The 15,903-nt window shown below is 42.6% G+C and overlaps 4 long non-coding RNA genes across 8 annotated transcripts; all 4 read right to left on the reverse strand.

The window, feature by feature from the left end:
• Positions 1–241: 241 nt before the first annotated feature.
• Positions 242–1,244, reverse strand: LOC132798038 (uncharacterized). Of its 2 annotated transcripts, none has more exons than XR_009633866.1 (5): positions 1,011–1,244; positions 791–907; positions 649–728; positions 516–591; positions 242–441 (listed from the first exon to the last, which is right to left on the reverse strand). It is a non-coding gene; the product is annotated as an uncharacterized LOC132798038 (long non-coding RNA). The 2 variants fall into 2 exon arrangements; XR_009633865.1 differs by having other exon boundaries at positions 974–1,244.
• A 53-nt stretch (positions 1,245–1,297) lies between these two features.
• Positions 1,298–2,862, reverse strand: LOC132798039 (uncharacterized). Of its 2 annotated transcripts, none has more exons than XR_009633867.1 (6): positions 2,594–2,862; positions 2,412–2,528; positions 2,270–2,349; positions 2,136–2,212; positions 1,516–2,062; positions 1,298–1,419 (listed from the first exon to the last, which is right to left on the reverse strand). It is a non-coding gene; the product is annotated as an uncharacterized LOC132798039 (long non-coding RNA). The 2 variants fall into 2 exon arrangements; XR_009633868.1 differs by having other exon boundaries at positions 2,590–2,862.
• A 3,790-nt stretch (positions 2,863–6,652) lies between these two features.
• On the reverse strand, positions 6,653–7,343 carry LOC132798044 (uncharacterized). 2 transcript variants are annotated; one of them, XR_009633877.1, is made up of 4 exons: positions 7,073–7,343; positions 6,891–7,007; positions 6,749–6,828; positions 6,653–6,691 (listed from the first exon to the last, which is right to left on the reverse strand). It is a non-coding gene; the product is annotated as an uncharacterized LOC132798044 (long non-coding RNA). The 2 variants fall into 2 exon arrangements; XR_009633878.1 differs by having other exon boundaries at positions 7,069–7,343.
• Positions 7,344–11,195: 3,852 nt separating this feature from the next.
• On the reverse strand, positions 11,196–11,886 carry LOC132798046 (uncharacterized). 2 transcript variants are annotated; one of them, XR_009633881.1, is made up of 4 exons: positions 11,616–11,886; positions 11,434–11,550; positions 11,292–11,371; positions 11,196–11,234 (listed from the first exon to the last, which is right to left on the reverse strand). It is a non-coding gene; the product is annotated as an uncharacterized LOC132798046 (long non-coding RNA). The 2 variants fall into 2 exon arrangements; XR_009633882.1 differs by having other exon boundaries at positions 11,612–11,886.
• Between the last annotated feature and the right edge of the window lie 4,017 nt (positions 11,887–15,903).

The raw sequence follows: 15,903 nt of genomic DNA on the forward strand, positions 1-15,903 counted from the left end.
AGGTCACAGATGAAAGTGCAGACATCTCTATGGAGCTGCAAAATCTTCTAGACGATTTCAAAACACAATATGAGTAGGCGCAATCCAGAAAGAAGATATCCAAATTCAGCCCCAACCAATCGCACAATTGCCTCTCGTACTGGCAACCAGAATGACGACTCTTTTAAAATCGCATTCTGGAATGCCAGCGACGCTCAGCAACAAATGGAACAAACGAAGCCATACATGAAAAGAAAAACCATATTAAGATGACAATCGAAACTAGTACTACAGCCAATCCATATACCTTAAATGAGTCAGAATCCAAAACGTATGCTGCAATCTATCCACATTCGCACAGAAAATGTGGCACTGCCACTCTCGTACGCGCGGAAGTTAAGCACCTAACACTCCAGCCATTCAAGGAAGCATTTCTCCAGTCACCACCGATTGTCCTGTTACCTGCAAATAAAAAAAAAAAAAAGATATCATTTTATTGCGCCTACTTTTGCGCGTTCGAAATTAGATGGTCTCACATTTTGGCTACAGATGGAGCAACAGACTTCTCGCTTGGCAACAAAAGGCCATCGGCAACTGACCCCGCAATCCACTCTGAAACAAAACAGACAAATTAAAATTTCGCTCAATAATTAAATCTCCATTACAGACCACATATAAAACTGATGCACGTACACTGTCCCACGAAGCACTTGTGGCGCAGTGCCCAGCCCACTCACATAGATGGCGGCCTAAAACAAGAACGACAACGTCAAAAACGCAGCCACTCCCAAGATGCAAATACCACACTTACGATGTACACCGCACGCACCACTTCACGCAGCAACCAACCTGGGGAAGACGACTTGCTGCATCACAAATCCACCAACGGGCAAGTGCAGCTCGCTTGCTCACTCTCAGAGACGGCGACCTAGAAGAAAAGAACGACAACGTTAGCAAATACAGCCTACACACAAGATGCAAATGACACACTCACAACATCACTACACGCATCACCATATGCAGCAACCAACCTGGGGCAGATGATTCGCTGCCTCACATCCCACGGTATCACTGCACACACTGTAGTGGTGGCCACTACACGCAGCCAGATGACTTGCTGCCTCACATTACCACCAACGGAAAGTGCAATACACTCGCATTGTTCATCCAACAATGCGAACACAGACGACGCTCCAATTCGGCGCAGATCCCAGACGAGACAAGCGGGGCAGCCGCGCGATGGCTACATGTTAGCCATGATGAGAAAAAGCTGTAAAACAACATTTATTTTAACTTTTATAATTAAAAATTTGTATAAGTGTTGTTTGTTTACCTTTTCCAAACGTAGTGTTACCAGAAATTGTTACTAAATAATTCCATGTTCAATCTAGTATATTCTATCGTTGCCACTCAAATATTGTCACCACGTAATTGTCATTTCTACTTATGTTACCAATATGTGAACGAGTTTTAAAACAAAAATATTTATTCTAATTTTTGTAACTAAAAATTGTATAAGGATTGCATTGTTTTTACCTCTTCCAAATGTATTGTATGTATGCAACCAGAATTGGTAACTCAATATTTATGTTAACCCCAGTATTTTATAATAAGCGTTGCCACTACATTTTAACATTGCTCACTGTTAAGTTTGCCCGCCAATCTTCAATATTCAAATAATTCCTAGAAGTTGCAGAAAAATTGTAATATAAAAAGGAAAAATAAAAATAAACCTTCAGTCTACGTGCTGAAGGGACAGTATTACCATTAAAACGTACTGGCAACCAGAATGGCGACTCTTTTAAAATCGCATTCTGGAATGCCAGCGACGCTCAGCAACAAAATGAAACAAAAGAATCCATGCATGAAAAGAAAAGAAAACCACATTAAGATGATAATCAATACTACAACTACAGCCAATCCAATTACCTTAAAAGTGTCAGAATCCAAGACGTATGCTGCAATCAATCCATAATCGCACAGAAAATGTGGCACTGCCACTCTCGTATGCGCGGTTATTAGCACCCAATACTCCAGCCATCCAAAGAAGCATTTCTCCAGTCATCTCCGATTGTCCTGTTACCTGCAAATAAAAAAAAAAAAGATATCGTTTTATTGCGCCTATTTAATGCGCACTCGTAATTAGATGCTCTCACATTTTGGCTACAGATGGAGCAACACACTTCTCGCTCGACAACAAAAAGGCCATCGGCAATTGTTTCCGCGATTCACTCTGAAACAAAAACAGACAAATTAAATTTCGCTCAATAATTAAATCTCCATTACAGACCACAAACATAACTGATGCATCTACACTGTCCCACGAAGCACTTGTGGTACAGTGCCCAGCTCACTCACACAGACGGCGACCTAGAACATAAACAACAACGTCAAAAATGCAGCCACTCCCAAGATACACACATTATACTTACGATGCTCACCGCACGCACCACTCCACGCAGCAACTAACCTGGGGCAGATGACTTGCTGCCTCACAAATCCACCAACGGGCAAGTGCAGCACGCTTGCTCACTCTCAGAGATGGCGACCTAGAAGAAAAGAACGACAACGTTAGCAAATACAGCCTACACACAGACGCAAACGACATACTCACAACATCACTACACGCACCACCACATGCAGCAACCAAACTGGGGCAGATGACTCGCTGCCTCACATTTCACGATGCCACTGCACACACTGCAGTGGTGGCCACTACAAGCAGCCAGATGACTTGCTGCCTCACACTATCACCAACGGGCAGTGCAATACGCTTGCATTGTTCATTCAACAATGCAAGCACAGACGATGCTCCAATTCGGCGCAGATCCTAGACGAGACAAGCGGGGCAGCCGCGCGATGGCCACATGTTTGCCATGATGATAAAAAGCTGTAAAAACAACATTTATTTTAACTTTTATAATTAAAATTTTGCATAAGCGTTGTTTGTTTACCTTTTCCAAACGTAGTGTTACCAGAAATTGTTACTAAATAATTCCATGTTCAATCTAGTATATTCTATCGTTGCCACTCAAATAATGTCACCACGTAATTGTCATTTCTACTTATGTTACCAATATGTGAACGAGTTTTAAAACAAAAATATTTATTCTAATTTTTGTAACTAAAAATTGTATAAGGATTACATTGTTTTACCTCTTCCAAATGCATTGTATGTATGCAACCAGAATTGGTAACTCAATATTTATGTTAACTCCAGTATTTTATAATAAGCGTTGCCACTACATTTTAAAATTGCTCACTGTTAAGTTTGCCCGCCAATCTGTAATATTCAAATAATTCCTAGAAGTTGCAGAAAAATTGTAATATAAAAAGGAAAAATAAAAATAAACCTTCAGTCTGCGTGCTGAAGGGTCAGTATTACCAGTATTATAGCAAAATTAAAAATTAAAGATTCCTTCAATGGATCTCGTCCTCCATCCGGCTCTGATTACTATCATGACCAGTGCTACATCTCGCCAAGCGACACCACAGACAACGAAGCCAAAAATCAGCTTCTGCCGCCTGAGCCACGCCCCGCCAACAACAACAACAACAACAAGACACCAAGACTGCAAGGAGACACTACCAAGTCGACGGATGACGAAGCTCTAAATCATGGATTGCCGCAAATGACACCCCCTCCATGCAGACTCCAAATCCGCCAAGCCACGGACGACGGCCAATAAGGTAAAACCATATATACCTATTAAGACATCTGCTCCAAAAGGAGACAAACATACGATGCCGCTCTCCGCAGCGCATGCCCAAAAAGGATCGCCAGCACAAAAGGGCGCACTTTTCTGGCATAGCAACAGCATCATCAACTTCTCTAAAATACAAGGCACCAAAAATCAGAGAATATGCAAAAAGAAAACTTAACTGCGCATATTTCCCCGCCACTCCTTCGCAGCAAGGCTGCCGCTGCTATTAATGCAAAACAAACACAGACAAATTGAACACGAACACACTCACACTTTTGCAAACAGACCAGCAGCAGACAAACGCAATCACTCACGAACACACACAAAGTAAAATTTCCCCTTCTGCCGACAACAAAACAGCCAATGCAAATACTGTAATGCCGAACGACTGCAAGGACAGAAAGCGCTCGCTGTCTCTGTCTCTCACTATAGCGCGCAGAGAGAAAGCGACAATAGCAGAGAGAGTCTCTGTGCACACCAATACATGCGCAGCTGAATCTGACGAACGCAATTCTGCCAAGCAGCAACGCATAAATGAGCATGACAGCAATACCAAAGCAATAACTATCAGCTCTCCTGAGTCTGCCACTACGCTGGAAAATAATGCTATGCCCCGCCCCCTCTTCGATTGCAACCATTAAGATGACTCCGTCTCCTGCGAAAAGCAGCCCATGCAATACGAAGATTGTCAAAAATTGGCTCACCAGCGTTCCCCTCTGCTCCTTGAGCTGCCATTCCCAATAAAAACTATAAACAACCCACCAAATGGACAACAATCTCCATACAAAAGGAAAAACAATGACATGGAACATGATACTGATGACAGCATAGACTTTCCACAAATCACAACACCAGATTTTAAAAGCAACTTCGCTAAAAGATTCCTTAAAGCAAGCATGCGACAAGTCGACCAGCATTACAGTGAGCAACAACAAATACACATGCAACAAATACAATGCGATGAGATACATCAGCAACAGCAAACAAATCATAAAATCCCTCCAATAATACTACCATTCGTCCCAGAAATTATGCCCCTGATGGAAAAACTCCAACAAAGACGAGTTGGTAATTTTAAAACAAAGACAACTGCAGGTAGCGGACTCCGTATCACATGCCAAGACTTATCAACATATAAGGCTGTATTAAAGGTACTTGAAGAAGACGGTAGTCAACATCACACTCACCAACCCCGCAGCGAAAGGGGTTTCGAATAATAATTCGACAACTTCACCACTCCACTCCGTGTGATTGGTTGACAATGAAGCTACTTGAGGCGGGCTTCAATACTCGTTATTTACGAGTATTAAAACACCGAATCACGCAAAACCCATTAAATATTTTTGAAGTGGAGATTGACACCGCTGCCGACGGCAGCCACGAGCGAATTCTTGACATGAAAGAACTGGGTAACCAATCAATAGTCATCGAGAAGCAAGCCAAGTCCCGCGATCCAGCACAGTGCCACCGTTGTCAATCCTATGGACACACCAAAAATTATTGCCGACGCCCTTTCAAATGTATGAAATGCGCAGGCGCGCATGCCACCACTGCCTGCACCAAACTGAGGCAAACAGCTCCCAAATGCATCAACTGCGATGGAACACACATCAGCAGTTACAAAGGTTGCCCAGCTTTCAAGGAAGCACGGCAAAAGATGACGGCCTACCGAGTCAACACAGAGCAGAAGCAACAGCCAATTTTGCAGAACGACAAACCACGCCCACAAAACCCACATGAACCGCCTCCAAGGCGACAATTCAACACATCAGCCCAAGCAACCACTCACTGGAAAACTTCACTGGAAAACAATAAAACCTTCAGTGAAGTTGTACGTGGCAGCAGCAGCAATGTCCGTACTCAGATTCCAGCTGACAAATACTTACCAAAAGCCAATAAACAAAACAGTAAAAGCAACAACCACTCCAACAGCAACATAAAACAGTTCCAATACATCACCAGCAGCAAGCACACCCAACAGGCCACAGCATGATGCAACAAAACAACAAAGTACAACAAATGGCAACTCAAAAAGGCTCCAACAGTCACTTACAAGATTGCGCACGGGCGCGCAACTCGTAAGCCTGGCCATAAAAGAACACGAAATCCTGCACAAAGGCACCTTAAAAGTTCCAACAAAAGCTGCGCCTCGAGCAAAAGCAATTTCCAGTTGTTGATCCTCCATGTGCAACAAATCCACAGCCAACATCACCTGCCACCGTTGCCAACTCGCCAGAAACGAAAAAATGGACTTCGCAAATAGCTCTATTTCAAAAATCATTGAACAAAACACAATGATGTGCAGAAAGATGGAAAAAGAATCGATTATTTGTTCAATATTATATCCGATTTTATTTCAATGCACAAAGGAAACAAAATCGTTCAACAAATACAAACATCACCAGTACAGCACCAGGTCTCAGATGAAAGTGCAGACATCTCTATGGAGCTGCAAAATCTTCTAGACGATTTCAAAACACAATATGAGTAGGCGCAATCCAGAAAGAAGATATCCAAATCCAGCCCCAACCAATTGCACAATTGCATCTCGTACTGGCAACCAGAATGGCGACTCTTTTAAAATCGCATTCTGGAATGCCAGCGACGCTCAGCAACAAAATGAAACAAAAGAATCCATGCATGAAAAGAAAAGAAAACCACATTAAGATGATAATCAATACTACAACTACAGCCAATCCAATTACCTTAAAAGTGTCAGAATCCAAGACGTATGCTGCAATCAATCCATAATCGCACAGAAAATGTGGCACTGCCACTCTCGTATGCGCGGTTATTAGCACCCAATACTCCAGCCATCCAAAGAAGCATTTCTCCAGTCATCTCCGATTGTCCTGTTACCTGCAAATAAAAAGAAAAAAGATATCGTTTTATTGCGCCTATTTAATGCGCACTCGTAATTAGATGCTCTCACATTTTGGCTACAGATGGAGCAACACACTTCTCGCTCGACAACAAAAGGCCATCGGCAATTGTTTCCGCGATTCACTCTGAAACAAAAACAGACAAATTAAATTTCGCTCAATAATTAAATCTCCATTACAGACCACAAACATAACTGATGCATCTACACTGTCCCACGAAGCACTTGTGGTACAGTGCCCAGCTCACTCACACAGACGGCGACCTAGAACATAAACAACAACGTCAAAAATGCAGCCACTCCCAAGATACACACATTATACTTACGATGCTCACCGCACGCACCACTCCACGCAGCAACTAACCTGGGGCAGATGACTTGCTGCCTCACAAATCCACCAACGGGCAAGTGCAGCACGCTTGCTCACTCTCAGAGATGGCGACCTAGAAGAAAAGAACGACAACGTTAGCAAATACAGCCTACACACAGACGCAAACGACATACTCACAACATCACTACACGCACCACCACATGCAGCAACCAAACTGGGGCAGATGACTCGCTGCCTCACATTTCACGATGCCACTGCACACACTGCAGTGGTGGCCACTACAAGCAGCCAGATGACTTGCTGCCTCACACTATCACCAACGGGCAAGTGCAATACGCTTGCATTGTTCATTCAACAATGCAAGCACAGACGATGCTCCAATTCGGCGCAGATCCTAGACGAGACAAGCGGGGCAGCCGCGCGATGGCCACATGTTTGCCATGATGATAAAAAGCTGTAAAAACAACATTTATTTTAACTTTTATAATTAAAATTTTGCATAAGCGTTGTTTGTTTACCTTTTCCAAACGTAGTGTTACCAGAAATTGTTACTAAATAATTCCATGTTCAATCTAGTATATTCTATCGTTGCCACTCAAATAATGTCACCACGTAATTGTCATTTCTACTTATGTTACCAATATGTGAACGAGTTTTAAAACAAAAATATTTATTCTAATTTTTGTAACTAAAAATTGTATAAGGATTACATTGTTTTTACCTCTTCCAAATGCATTGTATGTATGCAACCAGAATTGGTAACTCAATATTTATGTTAACTCCAGTATTTTATAATAAGCGTTGCCACTACATTTTAAAATTGCTCACTGTTAAGTTTGCCCGCCAATCTGTAATATTCAAATAATTCCTAGAAGTTGCAGAAAAATTGTAATATAAAAAGGAAAAATAAAAATAAACCTTCAGTCTGCGTGCTGAAGGGTCAGTATTACCATTAAAAAAAGTGTTCTTATTATAAAAGCAAAAGCAACAAAAATTAAATCAGTGTCAGTGCAAGTTAATAAAATGTCTACTGGACGCGAAGATTCCTTCAATGGATCTCGTCCTCCATCCGGCTCTGATTACTATCATGACCAGTGCTACATCTCGCCAAGCGACACCACAGACAACGAAGCCAAAATCAGCTTCTGCCGCCTGAGCCACGCCCGCCAACAACAACAACAACAACAAGACACCAAGACTGCAAGGAGACACTACCAAGTCGACGGATGACGAAGCTCTAAATCATGGATTGCCGCAAATGACACCCCCTCCATGCAGACTCCAAATCCGCCAAGCCACGGACGACGGCCAATAAGGTAAAACCATATATACCTATTAAGACATCTGCTCCAAAAGGAGACAAACATACGATGCCGCTCTCCGCAGCGCATGCCCAAAAAGGATCGCCAGCACAAAAGGGCGCACTTTTCTGGCATAGCAACAGCATCATCAACTTCTCTAAAATACAAGGCACCAAAAATCAGAGAATATGCAAAAAAGAAAACTTAACTGCGCATATTTCCCCGCCACTCCTTCGCAGCAAGGCTGCCGCTGCTATTAATGCAAAACAAACACAGACAAATTGAACACGAACACACTCACACTTTTGCAAACAGACCAGCAGCAGACAAACGCAATCACTCACGAACACACACAAAGTAAAATTTCCCCTTCTGCCGACAACAAAACAGCCAATGCAAATACTGTAATGCCGAACGACTGCAAGGACAGAAAGCGCTCGCTGTCTCTGTCTCTCACTATAGCGCGCAGAGAGAAAGCGACAATAGCAGAGAGAGTCTCTGTGCACACCAATACATGCGCAGCTGAATCTGACGAACGCAATTCTGCCAAGCAGCAACGCATAAATGAGCATGACAGCAATACCAAAGCAATAACTATCAGCTCTCCTGAGTCTGCCACTACGCTGGAAAATAATGCTATGCCCCGCCCCCTCTTCGATTGCAACCATTAAGATGACTCCGTCTCCTGCGAAAAGCAGCCCATGCAATACGAAGATTGTCAAAAATTGGCTCACCAGCGTTCCCCCTCTGCTCCTTGAGCTGCCATTCCCAATAAAAACTATAAACAACCCACCAAATGGACAACAATCTCCATACAAAAGGAAAAACAATGACATGGAACATGATACTGATGACAGCATAGACTTTCCACAAATCACAACACCAGATTTTAAAAGCAACTTCGCTAAAAGATTCCTTAAAGCAAGCATGCGACAAGTCGACCAGCATTACAGTGAGCAACAACAAATACACATGCAACAAATACAATGCGATGAGATACATCAGCAACAGCAAACAAATCATAAAATCCCTCCAATAATACTACCATTCGTCCCAGAAATTATGCCCCTGATGGAAAAACTCCAACAAAGACGAGTTGGTAATTTTAAAACAAAGACAACTGCAGGTAGCGGACTCCGTATCACATGCCAAGACTTATCAACATATAAGGCTGTATTAAAGGTACTTGAAGAAGACGGTAGTCAACATCACACTCACCAACCCCGCAGCGAAAGGGGTTTCGAATAATAATTCGACAACTTCACCACTCCACTCCGTGTGATTGGTTGACAATGAAGCTACTTGAGGCGGGCTTCAATACTCGTTATTTACGAGTATTAAAACACCGAATCACGCAAAACCCATTAAATATTTTTGAAGTGGAGATTGACACCGCTGCCGACGGCAGCCACGAGCGAATTCTTGACATGAAAGAACTGGGTAACCAATCAATAGTCATCGAGAAGCAAGCCAAGTCCCGCGATCCAGCACAGTGCCACCGTTGTCAATCCTATGGACACACCAAAATTATTGCCGACGCCCTTTCAAATGTATGAAATGCGCAGGCGCGCATGCCACCACTGCCTGCACCAAACTGAGGCAAACAGCTCCCAAATGCATCAACTGCGATGGAACACACATCAGCAGTTACAAAGGTTGCCCAGCTTTCAAGGAAGCACGGCAAAAGATGACGGCCTACCGAGTCAACACAGAGCAGAAGCAACAGCCAATTTTGCAGAACGACAAACCACGCCCACAAAACCCACATGAACCGCCTCCAAGGCGACAATTCAACACATCAGCCCAAGCAACCACTCACTGGAAAACTTCACTGGAAAACAATAAAACCTTCAGTGAAGTTGTACGTGGCAGCAGCAGCAATGTCCGTACTCAGATTCCAGCTGACAAATACTTACCAAAAGCCAATAAACAAAACAGTAAAAGCAACAACCACTCCAACAGCAACATAAAACAGTTCCAATACATCACCAGCAGCAAGCACACCCAACAGGCCACAGCATGATGCAACAAAACAACAAAGTACAACAAATGGCAACTCAAAAAGGCTCCAACAGTCACTTACAAGATTGCGCACGGGCGCGCAACTCGTAAGCCTGGCCATAAAAGAACACGAAATCCTGCACAAAGGCACCTTAAAAGTTCCAACAAAAGCTGCGCCTCGAGCAAAAGCAATTTCCAGTTGTTGATCCTCCATGTGCAACAAATCCACAGCCAACATCACCTGCCACCGTTGCCAACTCGCCAGAAACGAAAAAATGGACTTCGCAAATAGCTCTATTTCAAAAATCATTGAACAAAACACAATGATGTGCAGAAAGATGGAAAAAGAATCGATTATTTGTTCAATATTATATCCGATTTTATTTCAATGCACAAAGGAAACAAAATCGTTCAACAAATACAAACATCACCAGTACAGCACCAGGTCTCAGATGAAAGTGCAGACATCTCTATGGAGCTGCAAAATCTTCTAGACGATTTCAAAACACAATATGAGTAGGCGCAATCCAGAAAGAAGATATCCAAATCCAGCCCCAACCAATTGCACAATTGCATCTCGTACTGGCAACCAGAATGGCGACTCTTTTAAAATCGCATTCTGGAATGCCAGCGACGCTCAGCAACAAAATGAAACAAAAGAATCCATGCATGAAAAGAAAAGAAAACCACATTAAGATGATAATCAATACTACAACTACAGCCAATCCAATTACCTTAAAAGTGTCAGAATCCAAGACGTATGCTGCAATCAATCCATAATCGCACAGAAAATGTGGCACTGCCACTCTCGTATGCGCGGTTATTAGCACCCAATACTCCAGCCATCCAAAGAAGCATTTCTCCAGTCATCTCCGATTGTCCTGTTACCTGCAAATAAAAAGAAAAAAGATATCGTTTTATTGCGCCTATTTAATGCGCACTCGTAATTAGATGCTCTCACATTTTGGCTACAGATGGAGCAACACACTTCTCGCTCGACAACAAAAGGCCATCGGCAATTGTTTCCGCGATTCACTCTGAAACAAAAACAGACAAATTAAATTTCGCTCAATAATTAAATCTCCATTACAGACCACAAACATAACTGATGCATCTACACTGTCCCACGAAGCACTTGTGGTACAGTGCCCAGCTCACTCACACAGACGGCGACCTAGAACATAAACAACAACGTCAAAAATGCAGCCACTCCCAAGATACACACATTATACTTACGATGCTCACCGCACGCACCACTCCACGCAGCAACTAACCTGGGGCAGATGACTTGCTGCCTCACAAATCCACCAACGGGCAAGTGCAGCACGCTTGCTCACTCTCAGAGATGGCGACCTAGAAGAAAAGAACGACAACGTTAGCAAATACAGCCTACACACAGACGCAAACGACATACTCACAACATCACTACACGCACCACCACATGCAGCAACCAAACTGGGGCAGATGACTCGCTGCCTCACATTTCACGATGCCACTGCACACACTGCAGTGGTGGCCACTACAAGCAGCCAGATGACTTGCTGCCTCACACTATCACCAACGGGCAAGTGCAATACGCTTGCATTGTTCATTCAACAATGCAAGCACAGACGATGCTCCAATTCGGCGCAGATCCTAGACGAGACAAGCGGGGCAGCCGCGCGATGGCCACATGTTTGCCATGATGATAAAAAGCTGTAAAACAACATTTATTTTAACTTTTATAATTAAAATTTTGCATAAGCGTTGTTTGTTTACCTTTTCCAAACGTAGTGTTACCAGAAATTGTTACTAAATAATTCCATGTTCAATCTAGTATATTCTATCGTTGCCACTCAAATAATGTCACCACGTAATTGTCATTTCTACTTATGTTACCAATATGTGAACGAGTTTTAAAACAAAAATATTTATTCTAATTTTTGTAACTAAAAATTGTATAAGGATTACATTGTTTTTACCTCTTCCAAATGCATTGTATGTATGCAACCAGAATTGGTAACTCAATATTTATGTTAACTCCAGTATTTTATAATAAGCGTTGCCACTACATTTTAAAATTGCTCACTGTTAAGTTTGCCCGCCAATCTGTAATATTCAAATAATTCCTAGAAGTTGCAGAAAAATTGTAATATAAAAAGGAAAAATAAAAATAAACCTTCAGTCTGCGTGCTGAAGGGTCAGTATTACCATTAAAACCACAAACATGTTCTGATGCATCTAACTGTCCAACAAAAATTAAATCTTGTGTACAGTGCCCAGCTAATAAAATGTCACAGACGGCGACGCTAGAACATAAACAACAATGGAAATCGTCAGCCATCCGGCTCTAAGATACACACATTATACATGACGATGCTCACTCGCACGACACCACTCCACGCGAGCCAAAATCAGCTTCTGCAGCCTGACCACGCCCGCCAACAACAACAACAACAACAAGACACCCACGCAAGGAGACACTACCAAGTCAGGATGACTTGCTCTAAATCATGGATTGCCGATGGCGACCTAGAAGAAAAGAACGACAACGTTAGCAAATACAGCCTACACACAGACGCAAACGACATACTCACAACATCACTACACGCACCACCACATGCAGCAACCAAACTGGGGCAGATGACTCGCTGCCTCACATTTCACGATGCCACTGCACACACTGCAGTGGTGGCCAGCACAAGCAGCCAGATGACTTGCTGCCTCACACTATCACCAACAACTTCTCTAAAATACGCTTGCATTGTTCATTCAACAATGCAAGCACAGACGATGCTCCAATTCGGCGCAGATCCTAGACGAGACAAGCGCAAGGCAGCCGCGCGATGGCCACATGTTTGCCATGATGAGAAAAAGCTGAAAACAACATTTATTTTAACTTTTATAATTAAAATTTTGCATAAGCGTTGTTTGTTTACGAACACACAAACGTAGTGTTACCAGAAATTGTTACTAAATAATTCCATGTTCAATCTAGTATATTCTATCGTTGCCACTCAAATAATGTCACCACGTAATTGTCATTTCTACTTATGTTACCAATATGTGAACGAGTTTTAAAACAAAAATATTTATTCTAATTTTTGTAACTAAAAATTGTATAAGGATTACATTGTTTTACCTCTTCCAAATGCATTGTATGTATGCAACCAGAATTGGTAACTCAATATTTATGTTAACTCCAGTATTTTATAATAAGCGTTGCCACTACGCTGGAAAAAATTGCTGCACTGTCTAAGTTTGCAACCATTAAGATGACTCCGTAATATTCAAATAATTCAAAGGAAAAAAATGGCTCACCAGCGTTCCCCCTTGCTTGAGCTGAAAAATTGTAAAACAACCCACCAAATGGACAACAATCTCCATACAAAAAAAATAATGACATGGAACAGTACTGCGTGCATAGAACAAATCACAACACCAGATTTTAAAAGCAACTTCGCTAAAAGATTCCTTAAAGCAAGCTGATGCGACAAGTCGACGAAGCATTACAGTGAGCAAGTGCCAAGCACACATGCAACACAGACGGCGACCTAGAACATAAACAACAACGTCAAAAATGCAGCCACTCCCAAGATACACACATTATACTTACGATGCTCACCGCACGCACCACTCCACGCAGCAACTAACCTGGGGCAGATGACTTGCTGCCTCACAAATCCACCAACGGGCAAGTGCAGCACGCTTGCTCACTTCTCAGAGATGGCGACCTAGAAGGTAAAAGAACGACAACGTTAGCAAATACAGCCTACACACAGACGCAAACGACATACTCACAACATCACTACACGCACCACCACATGCACCAACCAAACTGGGGCAGATGACTCGCTGCCTCACATTTCACGATGCCACTGCAACACTGCAGTGGTGGCCACTATTAAAGCAGCCAGATGACTTGCTGCCTCACACTATCACCAAAGGGGAGAGTGCAATACGCTTGCATTGTTCATTCAACAATGCAAGCACAGACGATGCTCCAATTCGGCGCAGATCCTAGACGAGACAAGCGGGGCAGCCGCGCGATGGCCACATGTTTGCCATGATGATAAAAAGCTGTAAAACAACATTTATTTTAACTTTTATAATTAAAATTTTGCATAAGCGTTGTTTGTTTACCTTTTCCAAACGTAGTGTTACCAGAAATTGTTACTAAATAATTCCATGTTCAATCTAGTATATTCTATCGTTGCCACTCAAATAATGTCACCACGTAATTGTCATTTCTACTTATGTTACCAATATGTGAACGAGTTTTAAAACAAAAATATTTATTCTAATTTTTGTAACAAAAATTGTATAAGGATTACATTGTTTTTACCTCTTCCAAATGCATTGTATGTATGCAACCAGAATTGGTAACTCAATATTTATGTTAACTCCAGTATTTTATAATAAGCGTTGCCACTACATTTTAAAATTGCTCACTGTTAAGTTTGCCCGCCAATCTGTAATATTCAAATAATTCCTAGAAGTTGCAGAAAAATTGTAATATAAAAAGGAAAAATAAAAATAAACCTTCAGTCTGCGTGCTGAAGGGTCAGTATTACCATTAAAAAAGTGTTCTTATTATAAAAAGCAAAAGCAACAAAATTAAATCAGTGTCAGTGCAAGTTAATAAAATGTCTACTGGACGCGAAGATTCCTTCAATGGATCTCGTCCTCCATCCGGCTCTGATTACTATCATGACCAGTGCTACATCTCGCCAAGCGACACCACAGACAACGAAGCCAAAATCAGCTTCTGCCGCCTGAGCCACGCCCCGCCAACAACAACAACAACAACAAGACACCAAGATCGCAAGGAGACACTACCAAGTCGAGGGATGACGAAGCACTAAATCATGGATTGCCGCAAATACAAACCCCTCCATGCAGACTCCAAATCCGCCAAGCCACGGACGACGGCCAATAAGGTAAAACCATATATACCTATTAAGACATCTGCTCCAAGAGGATCCAAACATACGATGCCGCTCTCCGCAGCGCATGCCCAAAAAGGATCGCCAGCACAAAAGGGCGCACTTTTCTGGCATAGCAACAGCATCATCAACTTCTCTAAAATACAAGGCACCAAAAATCAGGGAATATTAAAATCGCAAACTTAACTGCGCATATTTCCCCGCCACTCCTTCGCAGCAAGGCTGCCGCTGCTATTAATGCAAAACAAACACAGACAAATTGAACACGAACACACTCACACATTTGCAAACAGACCAGCATCCAGACGTAACGCAATAACTCACGAACACACACAAAGTAAAATTGGCCCTTCTGCCGACAACAAAACAGCCAATGCAAATACTGTAATGCCGAACGACTGCAAGGACAGAAAGCGCTCGCTGTCTCTGATTCTCACTATAGCGCGCAGAGAAAGCGGCAATAGCAGAGAGAGTCTCTGTGCACACCAATACATGCGCAGCTGAATCTGACGAACGCAATTCTGCCAAGCAGCAACGCATAAATGAGCATGACAGCAATACCAAAGCAATAACTATCAGCTCTCCTGAGTCTGCCACTACGCTGGAAAATAATGCTATGCCCCGCCCCCTCTTCGATTGCAACCATTAAGATGACTCCGTCTCCTGCGAAAAGCAGCCCATGCAATACGAAGATTGTCAAAATTGGCTCACCAGCGCACGCCCCTCTGCTCCTTGAGCTGCCATTCCCAATAAAAACTATAAACAACCCACCAAATGGACA

Source organism: Drosophila nasuta, unplaced genomic scaffold, assembly GCF_023558535.2.
Source record: "Drosophila nasuta strain 15112-1781.00 unplaced genomic scaffold, ASM2355853v1 ctg72_pilon, whole genome shotgun sequence".
Lineage (NCBI taxonomy): Eukaryota > Metazoa > Arthropoda > Insecta > Diptera > Drosophilidae > Drosophila > Drosophila nasuta.